The sequence below is a fragment of the Mustela lutreola genome, chromosome 4 (genome assembly GCF_030435805.1).
Source record: "Mustela lutreola isolate mMusLut2 chromosome 4, mMusLut2.pri, whole genome shotgun sequence".
Lineage (NCBI taxonomy): Eukaryota > Metazoa > Chordata > Mammalia > Carnivora > Mustelidae > Mustela > Mustela lutreola.
The window spans coordinates 142,828,532-142,847,669 of record NC_081293.1 but is presented as its reverse complement, the minus strand read 5'-3'; the positions used below and the strand labels follow the sequence as shown (position 1 = coordinate 142,847,669).

Sequence of the window (19,138 nt, the reverse complement as noted above, 5' to 3'; positions counted from 1 at the left end):
AAGTACAACACCCAGTGTCTGAAAGTAGGGAGCGGTATGTGGAGAAGAGCACGTAACCTCCTTGTACACCTTTTGAAGAGCCCAAGGAATCTTCCCAGAGGTTCCCTCAACCCATTTGCCCCTCGTTTTCCATCAAACAGATTCATATTCTTGTGCCTCAATTAGTCACTGTCAAGGAGAATCGCAGTACCTTGATTGAAACAGATACACCCCTGGCTTAATCTGAGAAAACTGCCATCAGAGGGATTCCATTAGCAGGGAAGAAGTAGGGGAATGGCAGCCGGTGTCTAGGCAGGAACCACTGAGCCAATTCAAGAGACAACCTAAGGGGGTGCCTGGGTGGCTCAGTGGGTTAAGCCGCTGCCTTTGGCTCAGGTCATGATCTCAGGGTCCTGGGATCGAGTCCCACATCGGGCTCTCTGCTCAGCGGGGAGCCTGCTTCCCTCTCTCTCTCTCTCTCTGCCTGCCTCTCCATCTACTTGTGATTTCTCTCTGTCAAATAAATAAATAAAATCTTAAAAAAAAAAAAAGAGACAACCTAAGATGTCAATTATAAATGATCCTTTTTTCTGTATCTCCTGTCCGTTAACCCTAGACCGTGAATGATGTCCTGACAACCGCATTTCATCTTCTTGTGGGCCTTATAGGCAAGCTCTGTAGCCACACCTGAGCCAGAATGGTAAGGAGGACACCAGAATTTCCTGGAGCCAGCAACGTTTTGGCAGCCATACTTAGTAAGATCCACATGAGAAGGAAGAATCTGGGACCAGGAGTTGGGACTGTGAGATACATCTGCCCCCACCTGAGTGCAGATTTTCTGCTGCAATGTTCTAGGAGGACTCTTTTGTTCACTCAACAGATTTTACCTCAGCCTCTAGCAAGTAATCAGTCATTTTTCTAGGTGTTAAGGATACAGCATTGCACAAACTAAACAATACTTCACATCCACAGAGCTTACATTTTTGTTGAGTTGATGTGGAAAGAAACGCTGAAAATAAAAATAAATAAATAAATTAGCACATAAAATGTCATAGCTCTGTGAAAAAATAAAGCAGGGAAGGGATAGGAAGGGCCAGAAAGATAAAAACAGCCTTAAACAGGGTGGTCAGGAGTAACCTCACTGCGAAATAATCTTTGAGAAAAGGCTTGAAAGAGGCGAGGGAACAAGTCACGCAAGATGTTTGTGGGAAGAGCTTTCCAGAGAAAAGGAACAAGTGCACCGACCCTGCACTGTGAGGAGACTGGTGTTCAGGAAGGACACCGGTGTGGCCAGAGTGGGTGAGCGAGGGTAAGAGATCAAGTAAGACAGAAAGCTGGGGAAGGGGAACCCAGAGATCATGGTTGGGATTTGAGTTTAGATTCAGAGAGATACGGAATCAGGGAAAGGTTGTCAGTCACCATGGTAGAGATCTGTATCGATGGATCTTCTTATGGAGAATGGACATGGGGAGGTAGGATGAGAAGCAGAGAGACCAGCTAGAGTCGGGCTTTGGCAATGAATAGAGGAATAATGATCATAGTTTGGATTGAGCTGGTAGAAAGAGGGGCAGCGAGGATGGATTCCACATAGACTCATACGTGTAGCTCCAAGGGAGCCCGTGACCGGGTGAATGTGGCACTTGAAAGAAAGAGGAGGCAGGGACACCTGGGTGGCTCGGTTGGTTGAGCCGCTGTCTTCAGCTCAGGTCATGATCCCAGCGTCCTGGGATCGAGTCCCACATCGGGCTCCTTGCTTGGCGGGGAGCCTGCTTCTCCCTCTGCCTCTGCCTACCACTTTGTCTGCCTGTGCTCGCGTGCTCTCTCTCTCTAACAAATAAATAAATTAAATTTAAAAAAAGAAAGAAAGAAAGAGGAAGCAGAGATGACTGCAGAGTATGGAGTATTCTTTTGTTAAAAGAGAAAACATTGTTTCCTTCTTTCTTGATTATCACTAGTCAGTACTTAGCTGCCTGCAAAGTGTCAAAAATGGGTTCCATATAGAGAAACAGTATTCCGTAATTTTTTAAGGGTGGTGGTTCTATAGTGGTTGAGTTTTCTACTGCAAAATGGTGTCGGGTTCTGCATTTTAATCCCTGCCCTGTTAGCATCTAATTTTGTTAGTTTGAGCAAGTCACATTATCTTTCTAGATCTCATTCTGTTTCATGTGTAAAAGTAAAGTGGCTTTACCGAGTTATCTAAGGTGCATTTCAGATCCAGCACTTTATAATTCTTTGTGGGGCACCTGGGTGGCTCAGTGGGTTAAGCCACTGCCTTCAGCTCAGGTCATGTTCTCAGGGTCCTGGGATCGAGTCCCAGGTCAGGTTCTCTGCTCAGCAGGGAGCCTGCTTCCCTCTCTCTCTGCCTGCCTTTCTGCTTGCTTGTGATCTCTGCCTGTCAAATAAATAAATAAATAAATAAAATCTTTTAAGTATATATATATATATATATATATATATATATAATTCTTAGTGTGTGTTATCTTATGAGGCAAACAGTTTGCTTTCCATATGTAATTCAGAATAATATTAAACATGTCACAGAGATTATCAAACGGCTTTCTGTCAAAATGAGCTTGAGAACCATTCTATTTCAGAAACAAAAGCATGACTATTTTAAAGAATTACTAGTCCATAAATTTTAGACATTTCTAAAGGTCTGAATTTTGAGCCATAGAAATAAGATAATACCAATATTTACAAATTAGATAACATAAGCAATGTGTTTTGTATGTTTGAATAAATTGCAGTGTTTGTTTCCCCCAAGGAAAGATTTTCCTGTTGGTCTTTTTTGACCTAATTGTAAACTACCAGGTAAAATGAAAGGCATTAATTTTTTATTTTGTCTTGTTCCAATATGTCTGAGTAAGAGTTAAAGAATACATCAAGTTAAGTAAGTTAATCACTGGCAGATTCCCACTTGCATCATTCATTAACTTCACTCTATATTATTTTTTAATTAATTGAAAGACTTAAATTTTCTGAATACAAAGGGTATATCATTATTCTGTCGCCAAAGTCAGCCCTCAATGTGTCTTTTTAAAGTCTTAGTCTTTTTTATATCCTCCTACTCAAAGAATCGAGTTACATATTTGCCTAGAAGCTACTTTTATAAATTATTCTTGTAGGTAAGCTATTTAAATGCTGTTAATTCTTGGGGCACCTGGGTGGCTCAGTGGGTTAAAGCCTCTGCCTTCAGCTCAGGTCATGATCCTGGGGTCCTGGGAACTAGCGGCATGTCAGGCTCCCTGCAGGGAGCCTGCTTCCGCCCCCTCCCCCCACCTGCCTCTCTGCCTACTTGTGATTTCTGTCTGTCAAATAAATAAATAAAATCTTTTTTAAAAATGATGTTAATTCTTTCAGCCAATCACTGTATTATAATGGGCCTACTACCTGTCAGGTGTTGTTTGACATGTTGAGGACAGAACTATAAACAAAGTCCCCAGGGCTACAGAACTTTGCTTATGGTTTACTTCATGTTTACCAGTCAAATGGACTAACTTAGAAAAAATTAGATTAATCCTGTCTAAAATTGTTTAGAAATGTAATTCTTAGGCAAACGTTGCCTCTTATGTTTAAATATAATTATTAAGTACTATTGCTCACTTGTCATTCTGTAACTGTTAGTAGTCTTGTCTAGCCCTGCTAAGTCAACTGGAATTTTTAATTAACTTTTCATAGGCAAATGGTTTTTCAGCTAAGCCAGTGGACCTTATTTGTGCGCTTCAATAAACAGAGATGCCATGGTTGGAATAAAGAAATGGGATTGGGAAGCAAAGCTCCAGCTCCAGCTCTGTCATACACTGGACTCAAGCAAGATGTTTAACTTGTCTGAGCTGAGGGCTCATGTGTAAAATGGAGTCTATGAGTGGGTGCCTTTTGAGGCCTTCTTAGGGCTCTGGTGAAAAAGAGAATTGGATTATTCTAAACTCTTGAAGGCTCTTCTATCATGCTAAGGTCTAAAACACTAATTCTTAGTTTTAAAAATAGCAACCCTATCTGTTGTAGACCTATGACATTATACGTATACATTAAAGAAGTAAAAAGATACATAGCTCCTAATTAACTTGAAAATTTTAACCATCACATTACTTCATTCATCAAATAAACCAGGTGAGAGAAATCCTAAAAAATGTATCAATTCATTTCTGTCATTTCTGTTTTCTTCAACTCGGTGCTGGCAAATCAGAATAGCACACTCAAAACAGAGTGTGACAGAAAAGAAAATGTGTTTAGCTCTGTTTATCTCAAAAAGGATAAGCAAGGATAATTCATTTTAGAATGAGAGTTTTATGTATCCCAAACACAAATGACTGATGAGCCAATTTTTTTTTCTCATAGCTAGGATTATTACACCTTTCAGAAATTTACTAAAGGTGACTAAGGTGTTCCGCAGTACTATTGAACACCTGATCGATGAGATACTACAATAAGGTACCCCCTAAGAGATTTTAAAGTCTCAATAGAAAATGGAAAATGACCAATACTAACCAAAAGTCCATTCCTACAGATAAGTTAAGGTGATCTTTTAACCTCCCACAATCAATTTAAAGACTCCAATGGGCAGAACATAAACAATGGCTATGCCCTGTGTAGAATGAAGCATAGGTTAGCTCTTAAGTGCATATCATTCATCTCAAGCAGAACAAGCCATCATTTCTAGCTGAGTGTTAGCCTCATATTTTACTCCCTCTGTCTCCAATAACATCCTATTCTAGTGGCCTGCTAAGGAAAATGTTTTCTTTTAAAATATATACTTTAAATACTTGTAGGGAAGCATTTTATCTTTACTTATCTAGCATTTATCATAAATGCCTGTAAGACTGCAAAATGATATCACAGAAACTAACGTCTGAAAGAAGAAAAGATATATAAATATGATGGAGTACATATTAACTAACATTTCTTCTTAAGGAATTTGGTGCCTAGTCACATGATCCACATCAGAAAATAATTCACCAAATTCCCATGTTTGCTTGATGAAGTACATACTCTTTATGGATCTGGGAATTGCAGCAGGAAATAGACTAGCATACATCAATGTTTAGGTGACATTCAAAAATTGAACAGAGGAAAAACAAAAACAGATAAAAATACTATAAATGGTTAACTTACATTATGTTCTGTCACTATTTAAATAAATTAATCATGTAGTAACAGTCTCATATATAAAATAAATGCACTTGGAGAAAGTTCAGCTCATAAACTGGTATGTGTTGTATGTCTCATATAAACACCTCTAAAGCTTTTCTTTCTTGCCTTCCATAGAAATCAAATATTCCATGGAAATAATTTAATACCTGTGCTGCACTTGGTATACCATTTATTTTATGCTGCTTGCTATTAATTTTGAATAAGAAAAAGAGCAAAATTAGAACTGAATTTTTATGCCATTAACAAAATAATAAGTAAGAATCCTCCCCCCCCCCATATGGTGAAATAACAAAAGCACCAGGAACCCCGTACTGAACACATTCATCTCCAGCACACAAAAGTCTAGGTCAATATTTCAAAGAGTAAATACACGCAAGAGAAGTAAGGGTGAAAATTTGTCAAAATGCAGCATTATCATCTACATGCACAAAGGTAGGGAGGTGATCATTTTAAGAAAGTCTTAATATTAGATTTAATAGTATAGACTCATTAAAATTCCTTGCCTAAATACATCTTAAATTAGTTTACTTTGTTTTCTCAAAGGTGAAAGAGAAGATAAGGAGATAATATGTCCTAACAGAAGTAGGTAAAATTGTAAATTCACCTAATGGATGCTGAGCTGCCCTGATCCCCTGTTATAGGACCAACGTACCAGTTTTTCCTGTGCCTCGGAGTGTTGTCTGGCTCACAGCTAAGACCCTCCCCAAGAATTACTTTCTGACAAAGGGAGCTATCTCTCACTGACTGCTCAAGGTGGGATTTCCTTAATTTGGGAAATCTCTGAAGGGGAACACCAACTTCAGAGCTCCCAAGAGATCAGCTGAATCTTCTGTGTAAATTCTGTTGTAGTTTGCCTTCTCCCTCTGCTCAGTCATGCCTGCTTCCTTAACTCTCAGGTGTTGTGAAGAGCTCTACCAAATAAATCACATTCATGCAAAAGTCAGTCTTAAAGTCTCCCTCTGAGGGAAACTAACCTTGCCATTGGCCTCTTCCTAATTAATTATATTTTGAAACTGCATACATTATAACAGGAAATTGGAAATACTCTGCATTTTATTATTACTCTACTGCCATTTTATTAAAGTATGCTGCTTATTTGTTTCAAAAATTCTTATAATCTCTCTGCTTTTTCCTCTCCTATATTCTTCATTAAATTCTGAGTACATCAAGAATACAGGACATTGAACTTTTCTTTTCTAGATGCATGGTTTAATAATGACAGAAAAATTTGAAAGGTCATTGAATCCAGTTTTAGTTATAGTTTCAAAAGCCAATAGACTCTGAACATTCTATTCAGTCCTCCAAATTAGCATTAGTCATCTCTATTTGAGACGTCCTTGTCTGACAGTTCCTTCAGATTTATATTCCCAGACTTGGGCTACTCTAAAAATGAAGCTTAAAAGAAATCAACCAGGAGTTATATCAGGAACACTGTCAAATTTCTGTTAGATGCAGTGCATTTTTAAAAAATTTAAATACACTAATAAAATAATTGTCCACTATCTACTGATGTTTGCTACCTCCTATGTATCATATTAGGTACATTCTATACATTGTTTCTAAACCTCATAGTATACAACAAGACAGATAATATGACTGTTACACAAGGAAAAAGAAATTGGTTGAGATTCATGATTATGAGATTCATGATATTCATGGTTATTAAGTAACTAAGCCAAGAACACATACTTAATTAGTGGTAGTTTTTAAGCCCATTGACAAAAGGCTGCTAGGGACACACCTGAAGTCATACAATGTCAAGTTTATTTAGCTTGGTGTAGTAAAGGAAAACACTCCAGAGACAAGACTTAGGAGTTTCTTTTCTTTCTTTTTTTTTTTTTTTTTTTTAAGATTTTATTTATTTATTTGACAGAGAGAGAGATCACAAGTAGGCAGAGAGGCAGGCAGAGAGAGAGGGGGAAGCAGGCTCCTTGCTGAGCAGAGAGCCCGTTGCAGGGCTCAATCCCAGGACCCTGGGATCATGATCTGAGCTGAAGGCAGAGGCTTAACCTACTGAGCCACCCAGGCACCCCAACATAGGAGTTTCTTAAACCACAAAGTTATGAATGGCTTTTGTAGGGTATTAGGGCTTGGTTTGAATGCTTTTAAGGTGCAAAAACAGAGTATCAGTTAAGACTGGTAGGTTGATAGAAGCAGAAGATATATACTGATTAGTTATGGGCTCTTAGTAGAAATATTTTAACCAAAGAGAAATGTTTCTTGTCATTTTCATTGGTACACATGTCTATTATTGTTATTTATGAATTGATAGTTTTAAGAGGTCCCATCAGGCATTTTCTCAATGGATTTTAACCTTGTTTCTGAAAGCCTCTAAGTATTTGGACCTGCGTCCCTTTTACCTATTCAACTCTGTCATGCTACATTTAGCCAAGGCAAAAATTCTAGAATGTGGATGGATCAGAATGTTTTCCTTTTTTTTTTTTTTTTTAAAGATTTTATTTATTTACTTAACAGAGAGAGAGCATGAGCTGAGGAAGGGACAGAGGGAGAGGGAGAGAGACAATCTCAAACAGTCTCCACACTGAGCACTCAGGGTTTGATCTCATGACCTGAGATCACAACCTGACCTGAGCCAAAATCAAGTTGGATGCTCAACCAGCTGAGCCACCTAGTCACTCCTAGAATGTTTTCTCTTAAATTTGAAACTTCATTTAGCATGATTTATGTCTGTTAGTAAGTCTGTTAAGCCTCACCATCAATTTTCTCTTTAACCAAATAAGAATGTACCTTTTTACACATCCTTTTTTGTTTTTGTTTTTGTTTTTGTTTTTTCCTTCTCAGGATTGGATATTGACTATAGTTAGATCTACTGACCACCATTTTGAAGGGGAAAAAAAAAGTGAATTCAGGCATAGACAACAGAAAATGCTTTGATATTAATTTTATTTGAGCAATAGTTGAAGACAGTTCTAGCATCTTGAATGTAGCTCTCTGACCACTTATTTCTTTCCTAAAGAGGAAAATCAAGTTGATCAGCTTTAGACCAATTGATTTTGAAATATGTATATACTGATAGATCTGCCCTTCTCAGTTTCTCCCAGACCTTGTGAAGTGACACGAATGATTTTGCATGCTCATTATAATGTTACACAGTTTTGATTTACTGGGCAAGTGTGAGATATTCATCTCCACAACTCATCATTATAGTCACTGCAGAAGGATGGCACAGGTGATAGACACTCCATGCATTTCTGGAGTTGACTTTGTTGATGTGGCTTGACAGAAGACTATTTTTAAACATATAAAGTAACTATGCTGAAGTTTCTAGATAACTTTAGTTCTGGTCGCCTTACTGCTGCCTAATGAACTCCCCTAAAGTTAGTGACTTAAAATAATACCTACGTTAATATATCTTGTGATTTTAGGGTCAGAAATTCAGGCATTGCTCAGCTGGGCAATGCTTGTGTTCTGTAAGGATATGATGAGGATCACTAGGTGGTATTCAATTGAGGACTGAGCTGAACTGAAAAGTCTGAGACTGCTTCATTCACAAGTTTTGTGTTTTGATGGGCATTGCTGGAAGGCTGAACTCAGCTAGGTTTCTCTTCTTTTCTTTCTTCATCTGGTCTTAGGGCCTCACTCTGTGATTGCAATAACAAGGTAATTGGACTCCTAGGTGGAAGTTCAGAGCTACTAAAGACCAAAGTGGAAGCCACTCATACTCTTAAAAGCTAAGTCCCAAACTGGAATAGTTTCACTGGTTGTAAACTCTATTGGTCAAAGTTGTCATAGGCCAGCCAAATTAAAAGGGAGGGCCAGGAATACCCAGCTCTTGGTGGGAAGGGTGCTGAAGCATTTGTGGCCATTTAATTTGCCATAGGACAGTGAAAAGTTAGGTGTTATCTCTACCTACTGCTTATAACCTGAGAAGACCTTACCCTACACAAGGAGAATCTGTTTACCATCATCTGAGCTCATCAATCCTAGAGGAACTGGTGATACTTGAAATGCTATCACCCACCCTGAAACCCTCTAGTATTTTTTGCTAAAAATATTTTCGGGGGTGCCTGAATGGCTCAATCAGTTAAGTGTCTGACTTTTTATTTCAGTTCAGGTTATGATCTCAGAGTCATGAGATCGAGCCCCATATCAAGCTTCATGCACAGTGTGGAGTCTGCTTGAGATTCTCTCTCTCTCCTTCTGCCCCTCCTCTGCTCGTGTCCTATAAATAAATAAAATCTTTAAATCTATATATACTTTTACCTTATCCTGGAAAAATATATCTTGTAAACAATTTGGATGGCTCATACTCACCAATTCTCAAAACAGCCAAGTCGCGTTATTACATAGACTGTTGGAACTAGTAGAAAAATCTGGGATAGTGAGACTAAACTATGCTTTAATTTTTATTAAAATATATTTTAATATATTTAATAAAATATATTTTTTAATATATTTAGGTAACTGACATATATTTTAGGAAACTGTTTGGATTTTACATAGGTAACTTATACCAAGCTCAATTTTGAAAATAAATTGGATTCTTGAATGAGAATCTAAAATAAGCAGTGTTTCTCTGTTGAATATTATTTACTTAAACATATTTCCAAATCCATAATCCCCTTATTGACCCATGTGCCATGTAAACAAGATGATATATGGAAAGTGACTAATTTAACTAACAGCTAAACACCATATGTTCTTATTTTCAATCAACAGTTTATTAATAAAGACATCAGTTTCAATGACCAACAACTTGAAAACCATAAATTAAGAGTTGCTAGTTTGTAAACCTGTCACCAAGTTAAATTGTCAGTTATAACCTTTGTAACTGGAATTGAATTCCCCTAGAATAATTTTTATTTAAAGGCTATTATTTCCTTCATTTTAATAAACCTATATTTTAATGAATTATCTATATTGACTAGACATAAAAGTGCCACAGATTAATCTATTGAGCCAAATAGGATTGAAATACTTTCCTATTTTTATAATTACTTTAGATCTTCATACATGTTTCTAATACTGTATGCTTCCTACCCTATCTATGGTAAAATTATCTCTATAGTTATTCAATCTCTAGAAAAAGATTATGAGAGTAACAGTTCCAACTTTTTTCAAGTTTAGACAAGTTATTTGTATGAGGTTTTTAAAATATGTGTAGAGGGGCGCCTGGGTGACTCAGTAGGTTAGGCCTCTGCCTTTGGCTCAGGTCATGATCTTGGGGTCCTGGGATCGAGCCCCACGTCGAGCTCTCTGCTCGGCGGGGAGCCAGCTTCCCCCTCTCTCTGCCGGCCTCGGCCTCTCTGCCTACTTGTGATCTCCCTCTCTGTCAAATAGGTAAATAAAATCTTAAAAAAAAAAAATAAAATAAAATGTGTGTATAGATTATCTTCTCACATTTTATTTATGGATTAGAGTTTCTCTCAGTTTATTTTCTCACATAAATGCTCTAAAAAAGGTATAAATTTCTGATAAATAGTCACACAAGTTCACCATTGAGTTTTACTATAATCTTTGGGTCGATGCTATACATACTCCAAAATTTATTTATTTGTATGTCTTTTACCAGTTAAATATGAAACAACTGTAGTTCATGCAGTGAAGCACTTAGCCACACAGATGCAAGACAGAGCAGCTGGGGCACAAGTTTAGACCTTCGATATTACTGTCACGTTCATATGATGTCATATCATGGTCTAATATCCTTAGAAATTACCCTAACATTAGAATTTAGTCTCTTGTGTTTTTTTATTTGCAGTGAGTATCCCTTTATAATGTATTATATAGTACACTGATTTTAGTACTCATTTATCAATTCTCATTTGTCATTTAGAGAATTGGCAAATCTCTATAAAATTTGTCTGTCTTACAAAATCTAATTAACCTTAGACTTCCTAGGTGAATATTTTTCAGTTTATTCTCTGAATTTTTTGTTTGCCTAATTTGCCACACTTTATTCTTGACTGGAAATTGTTCCTTTTTTTTTTTTTTTTTTCATGTAATAGTTAAGTGGGAGAGAGACTTGAGAAGATATTAAGTTAAAAAATAATACTTCCAGGAACCAATTTAGGGTATCTTTGATAACCTGGGGACTATATTTTTATGGCCTTTAAGGGCTTGTGATTTGAAACAAAGGAGAGAAGGAGGAAAGCTGGAGATCATTACTTTGTCGAAATGGTTTCTTGAAAAATTCAGGGTCTTGAATGTCAACCAGTGAAGGTTGTCAATTGAAATAATGAAGTCCTTTATAGAAATAGATGAAGAGTAGTAATGGGAAAGGAAAAACACCTATGTTCAGTCATTAAGTAGCCTAAAGACATATCATCTCCTAAATCCAGGACAAACTGAAACACTAAATATTAGTAAAATTGTTACACAAAATTGTCTTTGAAGAGAGAAATCTCTGTTCTTTGCCCTGTGCCACTTGAAAATTGCTAAGAACCAGCATTACTCTGTTTTCCATTTCATACTTTAGATCTTATTAAAAAAAATAGTCATTCAAAGCATTTAAGCTGAACTATGTCAAGTTTAGGGCTGGATGTCCCTCTTCTATTCTAATTAAATATCATTAAAAAAATATATGATCCATCAGAATTTTTTGAGCTTTCAATGTGTGTCATTACAGGAGAATAAAGATCTATTCTCTGCACTGTTGTAAAATAAGCAGTTCAGAATTAGTCACTGACTGTCAAACCTGGCTGGGCTCTTAGGGCCCATCTAGGTGACTCCCATCATGGTTGAATTCAGTTTTCCAAGGACAGAGTTTGAATTAGTTCCCATTTCTTTCTTTTTTTTTTTTTTTTTTTTTAAAGATTTTATTTATTTACTTGACAGACAGAGATCACAAGTAGGCAGAGAGGCAGGCAGAGAGAGAGGAGGAAGCAGGCTCCCTGCTGAGCAGAGAGCCCGATGCGGGACTCGATCCCAGGACCCTGAGATCATGACCCGAGCCGAAGGCAGCGGCTCAACCCACTGAGCCACCCAGGTGCCCTAGTTCCCATTTCTTTTGACTCCTGTCTTATGTACCCATTCTCTCTGAATAGCATTTGTAATTTTTTTTCTTGGTTCTAAATTGTACACACATTCATTCCCCTTCCTAACCTCAGCTTCTCCACCCAATGATAAAAGAAAAACAGACATTCCAAATGTCTTTGGAACAGACATTATTTTTCTATTTCTTATTTTTAAAGTATTATATTGCTTAGTGAAACATGTTTTTCCCCTCCATTTTTTCTTTGTCTACTTCTTTTTTCTCCTCTAAGCCTGATTCCTTCATTTTTCATGCATTTGAGCATCTTTGGTCAGGAAACTGTGAGTAAGAGCTAGGGTCAGTTTTAGGAGAAATAGGGCAATCGATACAACAATGAGAAACCAGAGAATTTGGACAGTTTGACCCGTTTCCTAATCATCAGTGTGCTTACAGGGTTTTGTTGTATTTTTTTTATCAAGTTACATACTCATACCAGTATGAAAATAGGATAATTCTGATAGTTCTGATCAAGTTTCCATATTGTTTCTGAATTAGATAAAAGAGGTTAAAGTACTTTAACAGTAGACTGAAAATGGGATGGATGACCAAAAAAAAAAAAAAAAAGGACATTTGTTTCTTTCTACACCATAGTCTAAGATAGTACTTCCCAAATTGTGAAAGCTATTAGAAAAGAAGATTCTGGAGCCTGACTCTAGATCTCCTGAAGCAGACACTCTGGTACTGAGGGCCAGCAACCCATGTTTAAAGAAATCTTTCAAGTGTTTCTGATGGTTACTGAAGTTTGAAGTCTGTGGGGCAGTTTTCCAACCCAGAGAGATATATGTGTGTGCTGGTAAGAGGGAGCACTTCTGCTCCACTTTGCCATTCAAAGACCCATGCTGACTAGATCTCTGTCATTCTCAGCATGCCCACGTGAAGTGGGTGAGTACACAGAGCAGGGTATGTGGAAAGTTTCATTGTATCATTATAGTCCTTATATACTTTTCAAGAGAATTTCAGCACATGGTCATAGACCATTGCAAGGAAGGCTGAGAAGTGTACTATAGCTGGTTCATAACATGTCCGGTTACTACACAAGAAAGGAAAAGGGACTTTGGTAGACATCTGATAGTCTCTGCAGCAGTTACATAATGATCTTTGGACAATCAGGTTTACTGGTGGTGAGTGTTATCTTACCTTTTTCTTACATTCCAGTTGTTGTTGCTTTCAGTCAGGAACTATAATTCTTATATCATATGAGTAGTGCATCATGGAAACTAAAGTAAGAGGGTAATTCTAGAGAGATTGACCAGTTTAGTGTCACATGCTACTGAGCAATCAATGAAATGATGTTCCTAAAAATGTCCCCTAGATTGGGCAAAGTGGAAGCCATTTATGACCTTAGGAAGGACTGTTCCATAAAAAAATGGTACCTAAGCTATGTTGGCATAGAGTATGTTAGTAAATGTATAGAAGGTGAGAAAATGAAGACAGCAAAATAAAAGTAATTGTTTAAAAAAAGATTGACGATGGAGTGGTGGAGAGAGAGGGCTGTAAAGGAAGGATGGTACGGATGGAGTTCAGGAATGATTACATATTGATGGGAAAGATCTAGTTGAGAAGGTATGGTTGAATATTCAGGAAAGAAAAATTGGAAAATATGCTTGAGAATTCCAATTTATTGGAATTTTAGAAAATTCGGAGAAGAATCTTATCAAATGAATCAGTGTTTCATGTTTATAAAACAGTAATTAAGGAAATTGAGTGCCTCATTTCATATTCAGCTTATGTGTCCAGAAATGGGGGAAGGGGAGAATGGGGGGGGATAGGAAGGGGGGAATGGGCATTTCTTGATCATTGAAAATATATATATATATATATATCTATATATGATCTTATTTATTTGACAGAGAGAGATCACAAGTAGGCAGAGCAGCAGGCAGAGAGAGAGGGGGAAGCAGGCTCCCCGCTGAGCAGAGAGCCTGATTCAGGGCTTGACCCCAGGACCCTGAGATCATGACCTGAGCTGAAGGCAGAGGCTTAACACACTGAGCCACCCAGGTGCCCCTGAATATATTTTTTAAATGAAATATCAAGGTGCCCATACACTGAAGTGACCCAAATGTTTATTCAATGGCATGCTTCCATCCTTGTATATAATCTGGCTGTTTGAGGCATCTGAGTATAGTGTGGACATTACTAAAGCCTACCATGTTGCTCTGAAAAGTTAACTTCCCTTATCGGATCTTACCCTCTGGGCTATTTGAACCACTCTAATTGCTTCAAGTATCAGACAACTAAGGATAATCCCCATGCTAATTATTCCAATTAGCCAGTCCTCACGGAATCTGCAAAACCTAACTAATCCCAGCTTTCTAGCCATTGCATCCCTACATAGCTGCCCCTACAGTTCTTCTTAGCTTTTATTCCTCCTTTTTTCAATTCCCTGTTTCGTCTTGCCTAGCAGCTCTCTTTACTTAGTAGATGTACGTAACAACAATAACTTTTTTTTTTTAAATCAGCCTTTATCTATGTGAGTGTCAAGTTTGTTGTAACCTACCATCAAAAGCATTCAAAAGTCTTAAAAAAAAAAAAAAAAAAAAAAACTGGTACCGTAGTCATAACCACTGACTTTTGGATAACTTCTTAGGAGGCTGTTCTTGCCTTACTAATTGGTTCCAGACCACAGAGAGGGTCATTTAGGATGGAATTTAAGCTTGTGCTTTAGTCTTGTGGCCTGCTGCTGTGTCTGCTGGTGGTTCCCATGTCTCAGAATGTTCTAGATGAGCCGTGCTAATTGGCTTACCTCTTGGGCCTGGCTACTAGTCCAAGTGGGGACACACCCTACAGCTAGGAGTGATAGGCCACTTGAGCTGTGCTTTCCTGGGTCTGTATTCTGTACTTCCAGTCACAGTCTATTTGGCAGAGGCCTATTCCAGTGGTCTGTTACTTCTTTAACATTGATGTTTTTTCATTATTCTTTGCAGCAGAATTCTTATTTGCCTATGTGTTTCATCAGCTCCTATGCAGAAAGATGTTGGTTGGGCTCCCCCATGGTAGAGAAGTGGCACCTAGGTCTCCCTTTGCTTTTGCTTGGATAAGGGTAGCAGCTACCTGCTTCTTTGCTGCTGTGTATAGCTTGTTGCTGTCACTAAGGAACTTACACTTTCTAGACCCTCAGGAGCGTCATAGCCTACATGCTTGAAGACCAGCTACCCAATGTGTAATCCAAAAGAAGTCTCTGGGGCAAGAAAACGAATATCTCATCCCAACAACCCCCTTTAGAATAGCTGCCAGTCATCCTCTTACTTAAGCAATGCAAGACCTGTAGTCTGTATGCTTGGGCTTCGTAAGTGCTTCAGCATAACATGATGGGGCCGGTACCTTCTGACAGTGTTGCTTACTGCACTCTCCCAAGGAGAGGCTGCTCCACCTCTCAAGGGCAAACTCAGTCCTTTAAAGGTGGACTGGGAAGGCTGGAGCAAGAGCCAGCTGCCTATAAGGCAGGGCAGTCGGCCCTCTTCCCCTCGTCTTCTGTAACCAACCAGAAGTTTCACACTCTAAGTTATCAGACAGAGGCAGAAACTAAAACCACAAACTTAGGTACCTATAAGCCCCAAACAGGGGAAAAATAATCAAATGAAAGAGGGGAAATGGAGCACCTGGGTGGCTCAGTGGGTTGAGCCTCTGCCTTTGGCTCGGATCATGATCTCAGGGTCCTGGGATGGAGCCCCACATTGGGCTCTCTGCTCAGTGGGGAGCCTGCTTCCCCACTTCCCCTCCCACCCCCCGCCTACTTGTGATCTCTCTGTCAAATAAATAAATAAAATCTTAAAAAAAAAAAGAAATAAAACAAAGGGGGGAAATAATATAGATGCAATGAGAAAAAAATTAAATATATATATAGATAGACATAACTAAATTCAAACAAATGTCCGTAATTTGACCCAATTGAAAAATCCAAAATTTATTAAAAGAATTTTTGTAACAAAAAGCTTAAAAAGATACTGGTTACCTTTTTTGCTTTTACAACGCAGGCTCTTAATTAACAATTAAATAATTTAACAACAGCTAGCATGAACCAGTTGACAAAGCTTCAGGAGCTTTGTCATACTGGGTCTCAAATTTCAGTTTTACCAGAAGATTACATTAAATTTAAACATGGTACCCCTTATAACCTTAGGAGAATAACTAAATATAAACAGAGGGAAAAAATAGGTATTTCTCACTTTAACTGTAACCTTGCCTAAATTTCCCTTAGCCATAATATCCATTGTCCTCACTGTTCCATATTGGAAAAAGATACTTGGATCATGAGTAATTATTTGGATCTAAATAAAGTCTTTGATACTTACAAATTGGCTTGACAAAAATGGACCCCGTTAACCTACCAGATAAAAGAGTTAAGATGGCCCAATGTAAGTAAAAGAGTACTTTTAAGATCTCACTTATTAGATAAGACATAATTAATAAATTATGCCCACTCGTCTTCCATAACAGTCAGATTTTGCCTATTCTAAATTTTTAAAAATGAAAGAAAAGAAAGAAAAAAGAATAGCACCTTACAGTGGATTACTGTAACTTAATCTGTAGTTCTACCTATTAAGGTCCCCATACCCAATACCCAATATTATGAAAATTAGTGACCTTGCGCAATCAACAACCAGTAACCATTTTGGGATTTGGCTAATAAGATTTGGCTTATAAGTTGTCTTTAGTACCTGTTTTGGTAGATTCTTAGTGGCAGTTTTTAAGGGAAGCATACACCTTTTCCAGGCTAACCTCCAGAGTACCTCAACAGCTTTGCCATTGCACACAGTATTTATAGACAATATCTTAGCTGTATCTACCTTTCCCCATCAGCACAAGTATGACATTACAGTAATGATATCCTCCTCCAAGGAGTTTCATTTAACACACTCATTAAGGACATAAAAGTCCAACCTGTTTTAGTTTAGTCTTTTTTGCATTCCGGAAGCAACATATTCCTCATTTAGATACTCTACTTAATCTCTCTGATACTACTACCTGCTACTTACAAATCAGCCTACTTAAATGGGGTCCTCTCCAACAAAGGCTCTAAAATCTGTCCAAATTAAAATTGATAGGCCTTACCTAGAGGGGGACTTTATGGGGTGGAGGACACTCCATAAAGTACATTTGGGTGGTACCTGGGGTTTGTCCAAAATGGTTCACTCTTGAAGAAGCTGTGGCTGTCTACACCTGGTTACCTCAAGTGGCCACACATGTGGTTATCTTCCTAGACCTGCATAAGGATGTCCCAGTCTCTGTCTCTGAGGCAGTCTCTCCTTGATTATCACAAATGCATTCAACTGCAGATGCTGTTCACTGGGATCGGAGATAGCCCAGTTCAGGCCTGCCCCAAGTCCCTCATTCACTTTCCCACTCATGATCCACACTGGAGAAAAGTTGTTTATTTTTTGCAGCTAGTGGCTCTGATAAAGATCTAACACAAAATCAAACTTGAAGTAACATTATGAATGCAAACATGACAGTAAGCAAAAGTGATAGTATGCCAGTTTGAAGGTTGTAGGAAGGCCTTCAAGAAACATCAGCAGCTGAAAATCCATCAGAATGGGCATAAAAATAAAGGAATTCAAGGGAAACTATGAAAGATGTGCCAAACACTCTGCTTCACCCAGTAATGTAGAAGGACATGGGATGGTCCATAAGGTCCGTGTATTATCAAAAGGGATGTTCTACTGTGGCAAAAACGTGTGAGAAACTCATGAAAGAGGAAATAGCATAGAAGTACGGTGGAAAACATCCAAACACAAAGGTGAAGGTAAGCAACATACAAAACTCTTGCCCCTGAAAGGGATATGTGTCAAAGTCCAGGGGAAGACTGTGGTAGAAGCTACACAGCTGTGCTTAGTCTTCAGAGCCATATTTTCTTTTTCATGAGGAAAAGCACCTGTTTAAGTATGGACATGCTGACTGTTGCAAAAGATTTGCAACGAAAAACAGTCTCATGAGGCATGCTGTTGTGCATGATTGTAACCAGAAGAAAATGAAGAGCAAAGTAAAAACATCTCATGGAGAATCGAGTTTGGCCTCTCATCTTAGCGAATATACCTTTCTGAAAGGAGATAACAATAAGGCCTATCTGTGCCTACAAAACAGAGACTTTGAATGGTATTGATATAAGTAGTTGAAATACTTATTCTCAACTAAATATGATATACTATTTGGAGCACAATAAACTGACAAACTCAGTTATTTTCTCTCAGAAGCACAATTCTCTTCATTGCAATCTTGATTTAGAAAAATCAAAATGGCTGGTATTCTCCTAAGTGCCCTCAGAGTCTACTTCACCATACAGGCTTATCAGCCTCTTCTCAGTCCTCCCTAGTACCTGAACACCTATGACAGCCATAGGTTGCCCCTGGGCTTTGGATGGTAGAGTCTTACCTTGGCTCTGCACTATCTGGGCTATACATCATTCAAGCAAAAATTATTGGCCACTTACTGACTCTTCCTAAAAATAGTGGCTCTTACAGATCCCTGAATCTGTGACTCTCTACACGTAGTTGCCTATTATGCCTGGCTTATAAATGCAGCCTACCTCAAGCTCAACACCTCTACGGAGACTTTCTTGGTATAGGACAGAGCCAAACCTGGGCCTTCTGGAATATTTTGCCTAGAAGAGGGTGTAGTCCATCCTGTCCTCAGTCCCTTGCCAGAACCAGCATGCTGGATAGGTTGCCATTCCCCCAGACACCTTAGCCACCTGGGAGTCCCTTGGGATCAAATGAATGAAGCAGTGGGAGTTCATAAACTATATGACAGCATTGCCACCATCAAAGGGATAGAGCTCACGTTGCATGGTGCTTCTTTCTGTCCCCTAGCTGGTGTGTCCCGGATAAAGTATGCTGCCCAAAAGTCGGCAAATTTGCCAAACTTCCAACAACCATCTTAGTACTGGATGTCCTGGTCAGCAAAATACCTTATCTATACATTTTTTTTTTATACATTCTTGAATCATTGCCAAGAGTTGTCCCCTCTGTTCAAAGTAAAGAACTCTATGAACCCCTTAATTCACAGAGATACAAA

General features: G+C 38.3%; 1 pseudogene; it reads left to right on the top strand.

Annotated features, from left to right (window-relative positions):
• The first annotated feature begins 1,177 nt into the window (after positions 1-1,177).
• Positions 1,178-18,227, top strand: LOC131830190 (transcription factor IIIA-like; annotated as a pseudogene).
• The last annotated feature ends 911 nt before the right edge of the window (positions 18,228-19,138 follow it).